Source organism: Mytilus edulis, chromosome 1, assembly GCF_963676685.1.
Source record: "Mytilus edulis chromosome 1, xbMytEdul2.2, whole genome shotgun sequence".
NCBI classification, from domain to species: Eukaryota; Metazoa; Mollusca; class Bivalvia; order Mytilida; family Mytilidae; genus Mytilus; species Mytilus edulis.
In genome coordinates this window covers 19,240,059-19,258,985 of record NC_092344.1, presented here as the reverse complement: position 1 = coordinate 19,258,985, position 18,927 = coordinate 19,240,059, and the positions used below count along the sequence as shown (strand labels likewise).

The 18,927-nt window shown below is 31.0% G+C and overlaps 1 protein-coding gene across 6 annotated transcripts in view; it reads right to left on the bottom strand.

The window, feature by feature from the left end:
- LOC139527010 (VWFA and cache domain-containing protein 1-like) overlaps nt 1–10,506 on the bottom strand; it is a 63,421-nt gene extending 52,915 nt beyond the window's left edge. For 3 of the 6 annotated variants that reach the window (XM_071322268.1, XM_071322251.1, XM_071322292.1), the window contains exons 1-2: nt 10,371–10,506; nt 4,253–4,304 (exon numbers count right to left, since the gene is read on the bottom strand). The gene's annotated coding sequence lies outside the window, so the exon portion shown is untranslated. Of the gene's footprint in view, nt 1–4,252; nt 4,305–4,792; nt 4,810–4,930; nt 5,035–10,370 lie in introns of those variants that run through there. The other 3 variants (XM_071322285.1, XM_071322260.1, XM_071322277.1) reach the window with 2 other exon arrangements.
- Between the last annotated feature and the right edge of the window lie 8,421 nt (nt 10,507–18,927).

The window sequence follows — 18,927 nt, the reverse complement described above, 5'->3', positions numbered from 1 at the left end:
ACTGAATACAAATGTTCCAAATAGGTAAATGTTTGTGTATAAAGCAGATAAAATCGGCGAAAAACTTTCTTAATTTGCTACGAATTTTATTAAAAAAACACTGTACGTTGTTGATACATAAATTGCGGTTTAAATGACATGAAATAGTTATTCAGTAACCGACTTCGGTTTTGGTATACCAATCTGTTATATAGCGGGCATAACATCGTAAACAAATGACGTTTTACGGCTAACAACGTGATGAAATTATGAGGATTTCGACTTTGGTTGTTAATTTATTTAGAACATTACATTCAATAATGTATACTGTAAAACCAAAAACAGTGACCCTTTTATTATTTTTGAATCTAAAACGGAAATTGTTTACCAAAAACAAAATCAATGGATATCATATTAGAAATTTGATAATTTAAATATACTATAAGATTCAAAAACGTTGACTATTTTATGTGCTTACTACAGTCAATCCATTAAAGGTAACTTTTGCTTTATGGTGTTGAAAGGTTTAATTTCTAAATCAATACAGGGATAAGGACTTACTGCTGATATGATGATACCCTTAGAAATTGACAGTTTACCAGCAGTGGTATCAACATAAGGCCATAAGGCTGTAAAAGGTGAAAACAACACTTAATAAATGTCGTACGTTTATAGCGACTTTCTAGATATGCCTTTTTATAATTAGGTAAATGTTGACGTGCTAGATGAATCCATCATTAGAAATACTTTTTTTTATCAATTCAACGTAATCTTAACTTAAAATTGAAAATCGAAGCAATTATGTTAGATGCGTATGTCCATGTATATGTAATGAATGATACATAATATGTATTCATGCAATAATTTGGTATCACATAACACTATAAAATGTGGTTTAAAACATAAATGTGGTATACATTATCATTCTAAGGCAAATCCTTTCTATTTGTCTCTCATTGGACGAACCTAGGAATAATATATTTGTTTATTGTTTAGGATCCGAACATCTATTTGCCAATCTATTTGCCAATCATTATCTGAACTGATGAAATAATGATTAATTGTGACAACTCAATGGACATTTTCAATAATAACTGTAGTTACTTTGAAGATGTCTTTCCTATTGATAATCCTTTGTTTATTACACATGATGAATATATTCAAAAGAACTTATCGAGCTTAGCAAAACAGTCTACATAATCCTTTTAATATAAGTTTGTGTGTAAACATAATTAAAAAAAATGAGACAAAAATATGCAACGAAAGAGGAGATTTAATTCATGCAAGAACTAACTATCTTGTTTAAGATTGAAATGTTTCGCCTCCGATAGCGTTGTAATCATATAAAATGTCATGTGTATGGCTGTTCTATTGATTCTAAGAGAGAGATAGAGATAATTCTACTATATCAATCATCATGTATAGACTTCCCCTGTGATTTAGAAATTCCATGTCAACAAAGCTCGAAACAAGCAGTTGATTGCACTGGCGTATAAAATTATAATCCTGGTACTTTTGATAACTATTTAGTCGTTATCAACACATTGTCTCCAAAAATAAAATAGTTCTCATAGAAAGTAAAACATGACATGAGACATTTTTTATCCAACCTTTAAAAAGAAAATGATTTATAATTTTTTTTAAGTTAAATATGAGAAGATATCTCTTATACTGTATTTTCAAAAATTATCTGACTCGTTTTGATACTACTAAAGAAAAAAGTAATTCATAACAAAATCCTACATAACAGATACAATATCTTAGTTATCTCCCCTAACTGGCAAATTTGGAAATAATTTCAATTAAACAAAACATGTTCTGCTTTTATTAGCAACAGTCGTTGAAATATTAAAACACAGTTTTCATCGTTTAGTTGAAAAGTTAATAAAACAATTTTTTTTAAATATTTCAATTTCTTTGAAGAATTTGTAAATAAAATGTAAAAATCGCGTACCACGAACCGTGATTCTTATGAACTATTTCCCTGTATATTTTAGGCACCGACAGATTTACGATTGAATATCTTTTGTATTTTCTGTGAATAATCAGGAAATATTAGAAATACGATGCATCATCCACATATTTTTTTTCTTTAAGTTTATTTTCATCCTTTTAGACTAAAGTGCTAATTAAACCTTACCTTTTGTTGAAATCTGTAAAAGTATTTTCGTTTCAAAAGATTAACCTTTTGTACAAAGAAGTTTGCGAATAAAATAGAGAAATGTTGGATAAAAGCTCCTTTTAGGTGGGAAACTCTTATTACGTCAACAAATTACGTTAATAAAATAAAATCTGTATAATGTTTATTGCGAACCCAGTTATACCCTACCACAAATTCACCCGATAGTTACCTGTCTATCTCAAATTTTGGCAATTCATTTGTTCAAATGTTAAACATGTTATTTCCATCAGATAAACTTTTTACTCAGGTAAATTAATCAGTGATATATTTCTCTTAGAAGAAATTTGAAGGTCCCAGTGAATAAACTACACAGAGAACACTTTTGAAACCAGTAAATGTACGTCGTGTTTATATGACGTCACTAACAACAAAACTTAATACTCAAAGCATAAATTTTAAAGAAAGTCTACAGTAAACATTGCATGGGAATGTATTCGACTATAATGATGTTTTATCTGTTAAGAGAGGCAGAAGTTACGAAAGGGGAAATGAAAACTTATAAGACGAGAGAAACTGACAACGATATTGCAAAACAAAAGACAAAATTACGATCAAGTTAACTCTTCATAAGAATAATAAAGACTGAGCAACAAAAACCTAACATAACACTGGAGATGATCGTAGATGCTTTGGAAGGGTTTTCAGATATTGCCCAACTCGTTGCGTCCAACTTATGGTTTATGTTTAGTTCACATTATGAATTAAATCTTATTCTATGATATGACTACTATAACTGGAACATTTATTTGGTCATATGTGAAGTGATTTCCGTAACGATCAACAATGGCGATGGCGTCCGTAAAATATTAACTTCAACGTTATTATTTAGAATACAATACTTTGATCAAAAATGGAATCATGAAAGGAAATGCAAGCTCTAGAATATTTTACCAATAAGTCAATAAACACCTTGAATGAAAGCTACTGCTAGTATCTATAACACTAGTTCCTAAAATTATCCAGGTGTGAAACAGTTTCATAGTTTCAGCAGTTCTGTTTTTGATCAATTGATCTACAACATTTAATATGTTGGTGCCGTTCGCCTCTCTATGTCTTCTTATCACTACGATAGTTTGTAGTTTAGTGATATTACCCTGCATGATAGTAACTTCTTATAGATTTTAAAGATTTTTAATCTTCACCGCTCATACATGTATATGCCTTTTGATGACGAGGGGGAAATGCTACAATCTGCGAAAAGATCCTTATAAACTTAATCTCATGTTTAAGTCTTAACTTCTACTTCACCGTTTCTGAGCACCGGAATTCAAATCCGGTTTTAAGAGAGTTGGTGTAACCCAATTTTAGTTTTGGAAAATGTTTAGGGATAGATCATTAAACTTCAAAAGGCAGGAGGGGGTATTGTATTTTTCTTTTGAATAAAAAGTTCAATTCCCAAATTGATGAAAAAAATATCTGTTCAAGCAGGAACATATAAATTAGATATACTGTTCCCAGGTTCAAGCAGAGGACAAAAAAATATATTTTGAATACAGATTTTCACCAAAAACAATTTTATCTTTCAGATATGCAAAATAAACTTAACTAATATATATATCTAAAAACCTTTAAAACTTCCCAAACCGCACAGGTAAGTTTGTACACAGTAGTTTTTTAGGTGAAAATACGGTCATATTTGCAAATTTGTTATGATGAACCTAAATACCTAGTGTTAAATTTTTACTAAGTAATTTAAATTGATAGCGCTGAAGGGCTTGGTGAAAAATATCCGACTCGAACAAAAAACCTTCTTATTTCTGACCATTTTCAGTTTATGGGTTCTACATCAATTTCATGTACTAATTCAGAGTCAGTTTTATTTAAATGGTTAATATTGTTTAATACTGTTCTTGAATAAGTTGGAACGAAATGACCAGTTTTTGGAAAAGTTGGAACGAACTGACCAAGCAACTTGGGACGAATTTGTTGGTACGAATCAGAGTTGGAACGAATCATCCAGATACCTATCTTTTTCCTACTCTTGGCTTTTTATTGCCCTCTTAACAAAGTCTCTCTCTTTTTCAATTGTTTTCAAGGAACTGAAGTTAAAAATAGAGCAAATGTTTGACATATCAAAGTAAGATATTTTACCTCCTTTTTTTGAAATTCTTGAGAAGATTATATATCAAATAGCTGTGTACTTCTGAAACAAACGAAAATATCAGTTTAAATAGGTACAGGTACCTTTGTTTTCTCAATTTGTTGAGATTGTTAAACAATAGTGATGAAACGAATATTTGATCTGAACAGCTTTAAATAAAAGCCTGAACTTTAACTTATAAAGTCATTTTTAGTCTTTCATTTTATTCTCAGACTTATCCACTATGGCAAATTAAGATCTGCTCACAAAATTTGCTTGCAGTGATTACAGATCTGTTCAGTAAATGTTCAGACTGTTCAGCAGATGATGTTATTTGACATTAAAAAAAACAATAGTATGCATTACTTTATGAAAAGGCACTGATCATTACTAGGTTGACTGCAAGCAAGGTGCACAAACGGTACTCTATTAAATTACTTGAATAACCCTTTATTTGCGTTTGTCGACTTTAACTGTACAATCTTGAAGGCTAGACGTATTGGTTGTGATTAAATGTTAAGATGTCCATATAGAAGAGGGACGAAACATACCAGAGGGACAGTCAAACTCATAGATTGAAAATAAATTGACAACTCCATTCCTAAAATTAAAAAAAAAACCCAAACAAACAAATAACAGTACACAAGACACAACTTAGAAAAATTAAGACTAAGCAACAAAAACCCTACCAAAATTTGGGGAGGATCGCATGTGCTCCGGAAGGGTCAGGAAATCCTGCACCACACGTGGTACCCCAGGTATTGCTTATTCTATTACAAATCCTGTAAATAGTATAATTCGGTAGGTCACATTCGTGAAAAGGGAATGGTTTATATAGTTTATATCTGTATTTAAATCACGTATAGTTTATTCATCTTAATCTACCATATTCTACATAAGAAAATGCCTGTACCAAGTAAGGAATATGATAGTTGTTATCCATTCGTAAGATGTGTTTGAGCTTTTGATTTTGACATTTGATTACGAAATTTCCGTTTTGAATTTTTTGAGTTCGGCATTTTGGTTATTTTACTTTTTCCTGTTTATGAAAAAAAACAGATAATGAACCAATAATCAACGTATAATTTTCAGTAAATTCAGTTCGACATATCTAAATAAAATAAAGGAGAAGTAAGGAAGAAATACTAACAACACAGCCAAATAATCGTGAGTTAACATAGTTTTATGTTCTTTAACAATAAGTGCGTTGACATTATGTGTTTAATCGTTCCGAGTCTAAAGGATTGAAACATTTATTTAAATAAAAGAAATCATAAATCGCTCATCGACATCAAATTTTGTGTATGTTAAAAGATGAATATCTGACAAAAGACACAACTACAGACAAGTTAACGGCTTGAACCCAATTAGTTTACATATTCGAGTCACTGCATTATAAGAACATATTCTTGCTACAAATTGAAGACAGCATCCTTTACACAAAAACAGAAACATTCCGTATTGAAAAAACGGTTGAACTGAACATGCGACTGATGTTCCTATTTTAGTTTCTTTACAGTGCTAGGAATTGGTTTTAAAAATCAAATTCAAACAATTTCCTTGACATGTATGTATAACGCTCATAAATACAAGTCAATGGGAGATGATACTATTTACTACTCTTTTTCATATATAATATAGTTAATGCGTTGTGATATATATAAATTCTACCACAGCATTAAGTGTGATACCTGATTATGTCGATTATCCACTGGAGACAGTTTAAAATTTCTCGAGGCTGCGAAAATTTAACTCTCAAGATAAGATAAATATTGCATTGCACTATATTTGGTGGTAATATCTTTTTTCTAAAGATTTTATTCACGATATGCAGACAAAAACTCATACCGATTACTTAGGTTGCATTTATTTTCTTGGCAACAATTTTCGTGAACGAAAGCATATCTTCGTGGATATTTTATTTCTTGGATTAATATAATTATACAGTCAATGCCCTTCTGAATTTTGTTTTTCGTTGAAAACTTAGATATATGATCAATTATTTTCTTGGAAATCAACCAACATTAATTTCCTACAATTAATAATGTATGCACAGTAATTAGTTTAAAAAGGTATCAAATGAATAAAAGGGAAACATTCAACGAAAATCAACGAAGTGATCCATATAATTAATCTATTAACGGGAAACAAATATGAATCACATAATAATAGACGCCTGACTTAAGAAAAGACACATAATGGAAGTGTCAGGGATAAACATGTTTATAAGTTTTCAATTCCCTCTCTTACCAGGATAAGTAAAACAACAGATGAACAAATTGAATTATAAAAATTAGTTGGAGATGACTCAACTCGAATAGATTGGCACATGTACGTAGCAAAAATAGTTAAAAATAACTAAATAGATAAAGTACCGATCTTTGAGTATCTGAAAGCTCCTACAGGCTGACAATAAGGAATGAAAGATGCGGGTTTCGTCTACGCAAGACTCGTCCGTGTTAACAGTGTAAAAATCAAATCCAATATAAAGTTAAAGGCATTAAAACTGATAATTCGGAAAATTTGTGCAAGATTTGTCGGCCTGACGCAAATAAACAAAACATAATTATGACAGGCAATAACCATTCAGGTCGGCATCGTTATGCCTTTTAAACAAATTGTTTCTTTGATTATATATTATTTTCGAGCCTTTTGGTACTACTACATCGTACTTGATTTGGCTTTTTTTTTTTTTTTTTTTTTGGATTCGAGCGTCACTGATGAGTCGTTGGTAAACGAAACGCGCGTCTGGTGTAAATACAAAATTAAATCCTGTTGTCTATGATGAGTTTATTTGTAACTGGGTCAACTCTTTATTCTTCTGAAGATTTTTCTAAGTATTCTATTTTTGGATGTTAATTATGAGTATTAATGTTTGTAAAAGAGATACTATTTAAATATAGCGTACCTGATATACAAAAAAAAACATTTTAGTTTCGATTACCTCAATGGTATCATCTTACCATTTTAAATACATCTCTCTTGAAAGTTGATATTCAACATGCTGAATAATAAGAAAGGTGAACATTCCAACTACAGCGACTTAAACTTTACTTCAGTTTATATTGGATTTGGTTTAAATAAAGGAAATATTTACCTAACTTTAAAAAGCACTTTTACAGCAGTAATAAAATTTCAATAACTTGGTCAAACGGATGCTTATTTTTTAACTCATATATAGTGTGTATTGTGGGAATATATTACTAGAACAATATTACCTAAAGTAGTATTGTGCAGTCTCCTTTTAAACAGTTATCTTATCTTAAAGCTAACAATTAAGATGATTTAGGGTTTGATGAATCAAGGAAAGCGCGTCGGATACAACACATTTATAAAGTATTTTAAAATTAAATTGGCATATTGTATATACTCTTGCCTATAGATTGCATTTCTCTAAATATTGACAATGCAATTTCCCATAGGTACTCCTTGTACGGCTAAAACTGTACCACTTTTACTATGAAGTTTTGAAAATAATCTTATCCTAGAATTGAAAGTTCATATGCACTACAATTTTTTTCAAAGGTCTAATATAGGGCTTTGCGGCATATTTTCAACGTTTAATTGCCCTGAACATTTCAGAGTTTAAACTACCACTAATTTTCTTAACTACCCCTACCTCGAATGAAGGGTTACCACATATTTCAATGTAAACAATATGCACATATATGTTAACTGGTTACATCCCCAAGTTATGTCTCTATGAGATGGAACACAGAGAGCATAACTGGGAACCATTATGTAAACAAAATTAATTTTCTATGAATATTCTAAATCTCCCCAAAAGAGGCGTGGTTTGAAAAACAGCTGTATTTACAAAGTGCAACCTATAATAGAAGACTTTATGTTTACTTTTAAATGTAACATTGGTATTTTCATCATCAAGTTGTTGTCGCAGTGCAGGAGTAGTCATTTAAAATTGTTCATTAAGGATATACCATACATGCCATTGGTTCAATTTTTGGATTTTGTAGGATAACGGAATGATAAATTGTTGTTTGGATACCGTCAAATGCTAGTCTTCATGTACTGATTGGAACATTGGTATAAAATATGCTCTACAGTACATATATCGATATATAAGCTTCTGACGGCTTGATATAGTTTTGCTTCAGTGCTGTGCGATTGGTCTCTCATAAACGTATACCAATTATATTAAAATGCGTAAAATGGAAATACAGGACATTTATTTAAAGGTTGAACAATGTGCTTGACCGAAATTAACGTCATTTACTTGACTCTTTTTTTTTTTTTTATAAATTTCTGTTTCCTGTAAGCAGCGTTAAATAAGAAGAAATTGTGTTTGCAATTTCTATCATAACAAGGAAGTTGGGTAATATAAACCTCATAAAAACCAAGAACTACGCTGTATATCTTGAAATCATTACGACCAATAAATCAGTCAATTTTACAACAAAATTAATACTTGGTTTATGCTAATGAAGACAAGAGCATTCTATATTATATATATGATTATTTGAGAGCTCTTCTTTCGTAATATGAATCTTTGCATTAATTTGAATAAATTTAAAATTTTACAAAATGCAGCTTACACATTAGATAAGATGTTAACTTTCACGAAACGCTTTTACTTTCTATGAAAATGATACATGTACCTAAAAGCTGATTCTTATAGAACTTATCTTGTGGTAGAGTGTATAATTTAAAAGAAAGACAGTGTACCTCTGGGGGAACATTCCCAAATGAAATATTTGTGTTTTACTTTAAGCGAAATATGGGATAATGAAAACAGTTTTACGAAAATGAATGAAAGTTCAAATTTTAGTATTAATTTTTTCAATGTTCAACTAAACTAAACTACACTTAACTAAGGAAGTGTGTGTACTGATATTATATCGATTATCAGGTTAAATATTGACCAATTGTTAAATGAAAGAAGTATTTTATTTTTGGATCGGTTCTTTGTGTACTTTATCTCTTATCCTCAATAAATATGTAGTACTTTTTGTTCCGATCTGACGGCTCTTGTTCAACTCTGTTTTACATTTGTTCATATGAAGTACTTTCATAAAGCTGTGACTAGGGAGTTAAGCGCTCGCAAAAACTGTATATTCCTGTCCTTATTCAGGAGTCTGCAATTCAGTGGTTATCGTTGTCTGTTGTCTGTCATATTTGTATATCTTTTGTCATACTATGAATAAATTTGTTATCAAACTATTACATTTATGTTGGGGTCTTTTAATACTTACCAAATGTTGTTAGCCGTACTTTACTCTATCACTCTTTACAGTCAAATCATGTTGTCTCTGGTGGATAGTTGTCTCATTGGAACGGATACCCAACTTCTTCATATTGATAACGACTGAGCTTTCAATATGTTGTATGTTTACTGACATTAAAGATATTTATTTACTAACAAACGTTTGATATTTGGAATATTCAATAACTAGAATTACAAGAATAATATTACACACACATACGTACACACAGAGAGACACACACAACATTTTGTCAGGTAAACTGCAAGAATCGATAATGAAAATAGAGTAATACTCTTCAAGTAACTAGATGTCAGCCAAACTTCTGAAGGCGTTTAGAAAAAAAATTCCGTATAACTGTGATTTTCAACAATTTTTCAAAGTCCAAAGCCTGTCATATCGGCAAAAATTAGCGGAGCAGAACGAAACTTAAACTTGATCTGTAACTCATCATGGCTAACTCACATACCAAAATTCAGCCCAATATCTGAAGGCTTTCAGAAAAAATCCGTATAATGGTTTGTTGAGGAATGACGGAATGACGGAATTACAGAAAGACGGAATGACGGAATGACGGAATGACAGAAAGACGGAAAGACGGAATGACGGAATGACAGAATGACGGAATGACGAACAAGGGTAAACTCTAAAGCCCTGACTACATTTTTGCTGGGCCAAACAAAATGTATTATAATATATATATATAAAAGTTACAAAACTAGTACATACACTGTAAAGGATCATTATCATTTCATTACACGTTAAATGATTGATTAAATTAGCATGAAAACGTTTATTACTATTAATGAAAGTTAAATTGAACTCAATAATAGATTTTTATTTTGTCAATAATGGAATGCATTTCATGACAATTAAACAAAACAAGAAAACAAATTGAGTAAATACTAACCCTTTGTGACTGCTTTATAATGTTCACATACCAAAACTCATCCAAAAATGATTCCAAATCTTAATTTGGTTCATTTCTTTCTATGTTTTCATGTTCATCGGAGCGAGATAACACGCAAATTACGGACATTTTTAAGAAATCTATATTTTAATATGTTTTGCACCATTCAAGTATAGTTATATGATATTTTTTCCGGTTAGTAAGAAAATGACTAGTATTACAAGAATGTATTTAAATTCAATCTGGAAAGGAAAAAAATAAATTTCTATGACAAACAATAAAGATGTCTGCTTTCATTGAAGATGCTTTCCTTTTAGATCGACATATTCAACTGTCTTAAAAAAATCACGAACGTAATTTGAATAATAAGAATTACGGATATACACAACTTGATTTCAATCGAACTTTATTTTTTCATAAAAAAAATGAGTAGGATACATTTGCTTATAGTTATATATTTATATGAACACTTTACAATTTATAATATATAGTTGTTTGTTTTTTCGTCGTTTTGTTCTGCTTATGGTATTTTCTGTCTATGTTTTACCTCGTTTCTATACTTCTGCATACACTTAAGTCTTCATATGTTATACTAAATGACTTGAATGGTTCTTGTCCTGTTCTCTACAAAGTTCCCATTTGTTAATATTATGCCGATGTAAAAAATGTACATCTGTTTAAGAATTTCACGTTGATGAGCATCTTAAAGTAATATATACTATCAGAATACGAATTCATTTTTCATATATATGAACATCTTTCAGAAACCAGAGGATATTTTACATGAGTGAATTCATATTATCACGCTTTGTTACTATGTGTAAAAACATGTATATAATATAAATGTTATACAAACAATCATTTTACTTTCAATACGTTACAAAACCTTTAATGAAGCTTTTTACCTAGTAAATGCAAATCGGCCTTGCAAGGAACTTGGTATATAATTTGAGTCTGAAGATCGGGGAGCAGTTACCGAATATTCTGGATTTCGTTACAAGATATCTATACGTAAGTGGACATGAAGTAATCGCTGTATGGTGTCCTTGATTTCGGAACAAAAATGTCTTTGAAGCAAAACCAATTTTATATTCTTAATTTAGAGTGCAACGGTTAATGGTTCTAGACCTATATTGAGAAGACTAAGAAACTTCATGTGTCAACTGATAAACTAGTACATGTAAACTAATAACAGAAATATGACACACTAGACTAAGAAAAGACACCGAAGGCAGGTTTGTGCCACTTTCGCTACCAATTAATAAAGCTACTGTCGTTTAGTGTAATTTTATAGTTAAGGATATGCTTAATATGTTTAAATTCGTTAAATAATTATCAATTGATAAAATAAACTTATATCATAGATACCAGGATTGAAATTTTGTATTTTTGCCAGACGCGTGTTTTTTCTTCAAAAGACCCCTCAGTGACGCACGAATCGAAAGAAGTAAAAGAAAAATAAAGCACGAAGTTGAAAGCATTGGAAACAATTTTTTTTAAAGTATTGCAAAATACAGCTAACGTAATCTATTCCTAGGGTAGAAAAGCCGCGTTTTCGGCTTAAATACAAAATTTAATCCTGGTATCTATGAGCTTACTTAGTATTTCAAAAATTCAAAATTTTGTAAACAGCTACTAAATAGAATTTATGACTATATCAATGATAGCTCCTGTTCACACAAAAGTACAGTCTACCGAAAGGGTGATACCATCGGGGAATGAAAACTCCACTAGCCGTGGCAAAATATCGTAGGTTCTCATCATGGTCGTATGCAAATATTCATCATTTGAGTGTCTTGAAAATTCAACACAGCCTTACAAATGAAAATCAACTCCTTTTATATGACTTTCATGAATTGTTAAAACAGGAGTGTTTCATGTCAATTTGTTCAGCTTCACAAGGTCACAAGGTACAGAGTGGATATAACTGACAGGCAATGTTATAATTTCTAAAGGTTGCAATTCAAGCAATACTAAACTTTTTCTTCACAGTATTTCACAACCTTATTTTCGGCATACATTCATCATGTTCATATGCTGTTAGGTTACCTTACAAACTGATATCATTGAACTCCAACCAGTTCTTTTAAGATACAATTGGTTTACCCGTTTAGGGATTAATAAACATTACAAAAACATCATATTTTCTAAGGCATATGTCTGGTTCTAGAATATTAATACACACTTAAAGAAAACATTACATTATACCAAGTCAGGAATATGACAGTCGTTATCTATGCGTTTGATGTGTTTGAACTTTTGATTTTGCCATTTGATTAGGGACTTTCCTTTCTGAATTTTCCTCTGAGTTCAGTATAATTGTGAATTTACTTTTTACAGTAAAATATGCGTGTATGAAAAATTTAACACTAGGTAGATAATGGTGAAACTTAGGTTTTCCTTTGAAAATATCAAAAAATTACATCCATTAGATTAATGGCAAACTGCAACAGCAAAAACTCTCTTAGAAACTATAGTATTTATCTTTGGTTTACATCAGGTATTTCACTTAAACTGATACTATTAGTAAACACTTAAAATCTATATGTAAAATTGAGAGAGAACAGCGTATACTTCTTTTCTAATCCCTCAAGTGCTGAAACTTTGGAATATTTGTGAATATTCTAAATATCTTTATTTCGTTGGAACATTTAAACATTTTGCCTTCCGTCACTTAATATTTCCGTCACTTAATATATCTAAGTTTAAAATTATTAAGAGATTGATTCTTATGTTTTAAGATGACAACAAAAGATCCATTTTGTGCTGAATAGTGTTGATTACAAACTTTTCATCTAAGGCAAAATTTGATATAAAGGTGACGCTGTTTAAATCGATAAAGTTTTAGTTGAAATAATCGCCAAAATTGCATTGGTTTTGATCTTATATTAATAAAGATAATAACTGTACTTTTAAACCCTTTTGTCTTTGCAAACATATTTGGAAATTTTTGTTTTTAATTCTCTTTAATTTTGTATTCACTGTTATCTTTCTACTGCACCTCAGAACAATGAAAAAGTACCTCTGAACTTGACATTTGAACTGTAAGGTTATATAATTGGTCTTTTTTGTCCTACTCTAAGCCATATATATCCTTGCTTGCCATGTCAATACCTTGTATGTGCAACTGAGGTTTTACCCTTAGGGAGTTATGCCACGCCTAGTATCTGGAAAATGTTTCAGTTCACCATCTTCTATACAATAAATAGAGTACATTGCATTGCAAAAAATCGTAAAGATGCCTTAAGTTTGGAATAAAAGGGACATGTCACAAGTCTTCATTTCATTATAAGTAATTGTGAAAATCTTGAAAAAATAAATATTCATATCCCATATATAGCATATAAAGGGGCCTCGGTTGAGTGGTATAACTAGCCAAGCTATTGTATCACTAGCCTGTCAACAGTGAGAATGTGAGTTGAGTCCCATATGTGGCAAGTTCGACTCCAATCTTAATTGACTGGATTTGTCAGTTTCCATATCGAAGGTCTGTGGGACTTTCCGCCACGAAATAGTCAAAGAGTGCTGAATGTGAAGTAGAAAGTTATCAATAAATCAAATCATATGTTTTCAGTTCACCAAAAATGTTATCAGTAATAGTTAGTTCACCGAGGGATAGGTGTGTCTGGATAAGCAACCCTGATCCAGGCACGCCGTAGCCTGAGGTGTATAATTAACTTACGCAAAATTATTTACTCTATGTTTGTTATAATTGATAATTAAATGAAAAAGAACGGATAGCATATTTATTGACAATATCAAACCATGATTTGAAAGAATTTTTTTACATGAAACTCCAATAGTAACCTTATTTTTGCTATCTCTGTTCAAACTTTGACAAGTGAGTAGAATTTACAAATGTCAAAGTTGCTGTTTTGCATATTCCCATTAAATCCATGTGCTGATCGGCAAGTCAATGTTGACCGTTTCGTGCATTCTTATTACAAAAATATACATCATGCTCCTTGTACATGTATGCAGTTGTCAATATGGACGGGTATAAGAAATACAACATTTAGAGTCAAGCGATGAATTTCGCAGAAGAAACTAAAGATGAAGCCAATATCATATCTCAAAATACTTACCAGTATCAGTTTAATGAAGTTAATCATAAAGGTTTTTTTTCCATATGTTACGGTTTAATATATATAATAAAGTCCCCCTTATTCTCAAGAAATATTTAAAATTCATTTTCGGACATACTGAGGGACTGACTACAACACCCTTTTATTTGCGTTGTTTGATCTATTTGTATTAATTATATGTCTGTGATGTATGTTTGCCCAGTTTTGACTGGTGGATCTTTCTTATTGTCACATTAATCTATTAAGATTGTTTTGGGTAACTAGCGCAAATTTAGTAATACAGCGGAACTTTAAAAAGCTGTCAGTATATGACAAAAAAATTCTTGATAGCGTCTGATTTTGTCAGGTTCTTTTTAGGCCACACCAATTTGATTTCTTGTTCTACGGAATTTTGAACTCCTAAAATTGGGGCGAGCAAGCGATTTGAAAATTTTAATAAAAAAATATTTAATTTGCAAATTTTATTTTTGAGGCGAAGCTTGAAAAGTAAAGGCGAGCGATTATATTTTTTTTTGTAAACATAAAATAGCAGGTTTTGACGATATTAAAACTTGATTTATCACTTGTACTTTAACATTTCTTTAATTTATGAAGTAATTTTTCCCTGTTTACCAAGAAATAACTATATAATTAAATCTGGTCTATGAATGTGTGACTGACAATGAGACAATTTTCCATCTAAGTCATAATCAGGTTGGGAACAACTCCTTAATGTTATAAATATCCCTTTTATGAGGGGTCAATATAAGTTAGAATATATTTCTTTGTAAAAAACACTTTACTTTTAGTTCAAAAGGGCACATATTTTCCCAAAGAACTATATATCTAACTTGTATTAAATGGTCAAAACATGTCCAAGAATTTTGTAATATTCCTGGACTTAAACCATGTTAACACATCTACTTTAACAGTTTAATATTATTCAAAATAAGTGGACCCCTCTTTTAGAAAAGTTGTTTAAAGTTTGATGTATTTCTCCTCTTTTTGAGTAAAAAATTCAAAGTTTTCAAAGGTTTTGTATAGTAGCACTATACAAATCCTTGGTATTTCTATTTCCTTTTCTACAACAGTAAAATGACCCCTTGTCTGAGGGAGGATTGTTCCCAACCTGAAAATATCAAACACAGGTCAAAGTACGGCCTTTTACACAGGGCTTTGATCAAGACCAAACAGCAAGCTATAAGGGACCCTAAAATTATTAGTGTACACAATTCGAACAGGAAAACCAACTATCTAATTTATATATCCAAACGGGAAAATACCAATGACCCATATCAACAAACTATAACTGCTGAACGACAGGCCCCTGAATCAATCAGGACAGGTGCATAAACATGCAGCGGCTATGGATAGTTTTGTTTCGCCAGCATACAATATAATTGCAGTTGAAGGCAAATCCTTCAGAAGTTCTTTGTACTTAATTCTAACAACGAACATTTTTTTATAGGGAATATAAGTAAGGGGGAAAGAAACCAATGTTTTGTTCTGTACAGGTATTTTTTAAATTTGATTCATAAGGCACTAGTCTTTTGGAAAAAAAACCTCAATATGACAGAAAAGGATAGATTCCTTATAGTATTTACAATTTAGACCTCCAGCCACACACCTTCCCCCCAAAAAGCACAACTTCTCTCAATGTTTTTTTTTTATATATAAATTGCACTTTTTCAAATACAGCTTTTTCCTATTTGATTAACATGATTAAATCAAAAGACTATTATGCGTGAAATTTTGGTTTCTATGTTGATATAAGCATATTTAATTACTACCATATAGATCCATATATTAAAAAAGGACGTTGTATTCTGCAAACTGGTATAGTGAGTGTTTTAGCTATCTATAAAACCAGGTTTGATTTTTCATTTTCTAAATAAGGAAATGCCTGTACTATGTCAGACATATGATAGTTGTTTTCCATTTGTTTATTGTGTTGATTTTGTCATTTGATTAGGGGCTTTTCGTTTTGAATTATTCTTTGAGTTTGGTGTTTTTGTTGTTTTACTTTAATTACTCATGGTGTCAAGAAAACAGGAACTGTGAATGAAAAACATATCCCTCGAGTATTGTTTAAAGATAACATGTCCTTGATCACTCTTCAAATTCCCCTTTGTACTTAAATAAATTCCTGTATAAATTTTTACGGACCCGCTCTTGTTCATATTAGAATTTATGCGTATTATCTTCTTAGCTTGTTATGTTAAAAAATTCGACAAATAAGATGAGCAGATTTATATTTACACTCTTTAATGTTCTTATCGTACACGTTGTGATTTTGTAAACTCTGAATAAATTACGAAAAGAAAGGGCAATGTACGATAATAAACTGCTGTGGCCCCTCTATTTTCTCATTTTCTAAATTTTGTTTTGGAAACCTACTTATCATGTAAAAATATTCCCTAAGGTTTGAAGTTTGTTTGGATTAACATCAAAACCAATAATTTCAACAACTTGGAAAATGTAACCGGCTCGATCCACGAAATTTACTCGGAGTTGTCGCTCTTATCACAGGCTGGGACATAATGTATTAGAAGAATAGTCAGGTAAGAAGATGAATAAGATGATTAGACAATATATACTCATGTAGGTTACAAGAGCTCAATTATATGCATGTTAACGTTTTGCCGGCAAGTATTTTACCTCTGAGATGGTACTCAGAATAAAATGATGTACGGCTTCTGATTGGATGATATACAGGATTGGAATTACTTTAATATATAGCTTATCTAATAATGTTGACAAAATGCACACAATCATATTCACAAATTACAAAGTATAGAAAATTTCTTCTTTTCGTCACGTCAGAACCATTAAGATAGTTTTCAAAGGTACCAGGATTATAATTTAGTACGCCAGACGCGCGTTTCGTCTACATTAGAATCATCAGTGACACAGTCTCCCATAGACCTAGGACTATAAAAAAATATGTAATTTATCCAGGTCACAGTGGCACCCAAAATAACTTTATGTATTTTCAATACTATGGTTTATAATGAGGTTACTTAGTGTGAATGTGTATTCATGTTTTTTTTTATAGTTTAAATGTACTTAAATCATTCTATTCGCTTGTTTGTAATTAGATCAAATTTTGGGCACCATGATTGGTTAATAAAATTATCTATCTATCTATCTATCTAGGCTCACAAAGTCACAAACCACATCATTCTGTAAATACGTTTTAAAGACTTTTTAAAAACAAGCAAACAAAAAACTATCAAGATGGTAAATAATTGAGAATTAACCTAAAAGTTATAATGAAATTGAAGTAAAATACTGGTTTAAAATAATGAATTGAGCACATATTGCATGCAATAAATATTTGACGTAAATAAGAGGTGAAATGTGGACGAGCATAATTAATTCTGGCTATCAAAATGACATATACAATTAGTAACTCAAATTCGACAAATGTTTATTTTCTTAATGACACGTTAACATAAACTTTTCGTATTTCCTCATGTTTACAATAAAATATTTCATGTGGTTTTAAAGGAAAAATAGGTTAGGGTTTAACATATTCTATTTTCAACCAATATCAAGTGATTCAAGTAAGGATTTCACTCATTTACCTCAAAATGTATTCGATGATTGCGAATTTCATGAAAAATTTAATTAAGGCGTCACATCGAGGGTCCCATAAATATGCCAAATGTTTACATGAAGAACATTTTTTTTTGCTGAACCTGGTTACATCTTACAAAAAAAGCATTGACAAATAAATATGAATATACTTGGTGTTATTTCATGTTTCACAAAGTTTTCATTATAAATGTCCAAGGTCGGCTATATCCCTACATAACATACAAAACATGTATGTGTTCCGCTTGCACACATAACCTTCCTCAATAAATGTAATAATAGTTTATAGTCATCGATTGAGAGAAAACAAATCTGGGTTACACACTAAAAGCGGGGGAAAATTCTTTTGTTAATACGCTTTTATAAGTCCTACCGAAAATTAGATATAGATCAGGAATCTGATCAGGTTTTTTTGTATACATCCCGTCACTTTCCTTTGCGGCAGATGAGAACAGTAATATGCATTTAACAGTTTGATAAAATTTAAACTCATATGTTAATAATTCAAGAAACAATATAAGTTGAAGATATTAATATCAGGGATGAAATTGAGAAAGGAAATGGTGAATATGTAAAAGCGACAAGCACCCGACCATAGAGCAAACAACAGCCGAAGGCAACCAATGGGTCTTCAATGTAGCGAGAATTCCCGCACCCGTAGGTGTCCTTCAGCTGGCCCCTAAAATATGCATAATAGTACAGTGACAATGGACGTCATACTAAACTCCGAATTATACACAAGAAACTAAAATTTAAAATCATACAAGACTAACAAAGGCCAGAGGCTCCTGACTTGGGACAGGCGCAAAATTGCGGCGGGGTTAAACATGTTTATGAGATCTCAACCCTCCCCCTATACCTCTAGCCAATGTAGAAAAGTAAAAGAATAACAATAC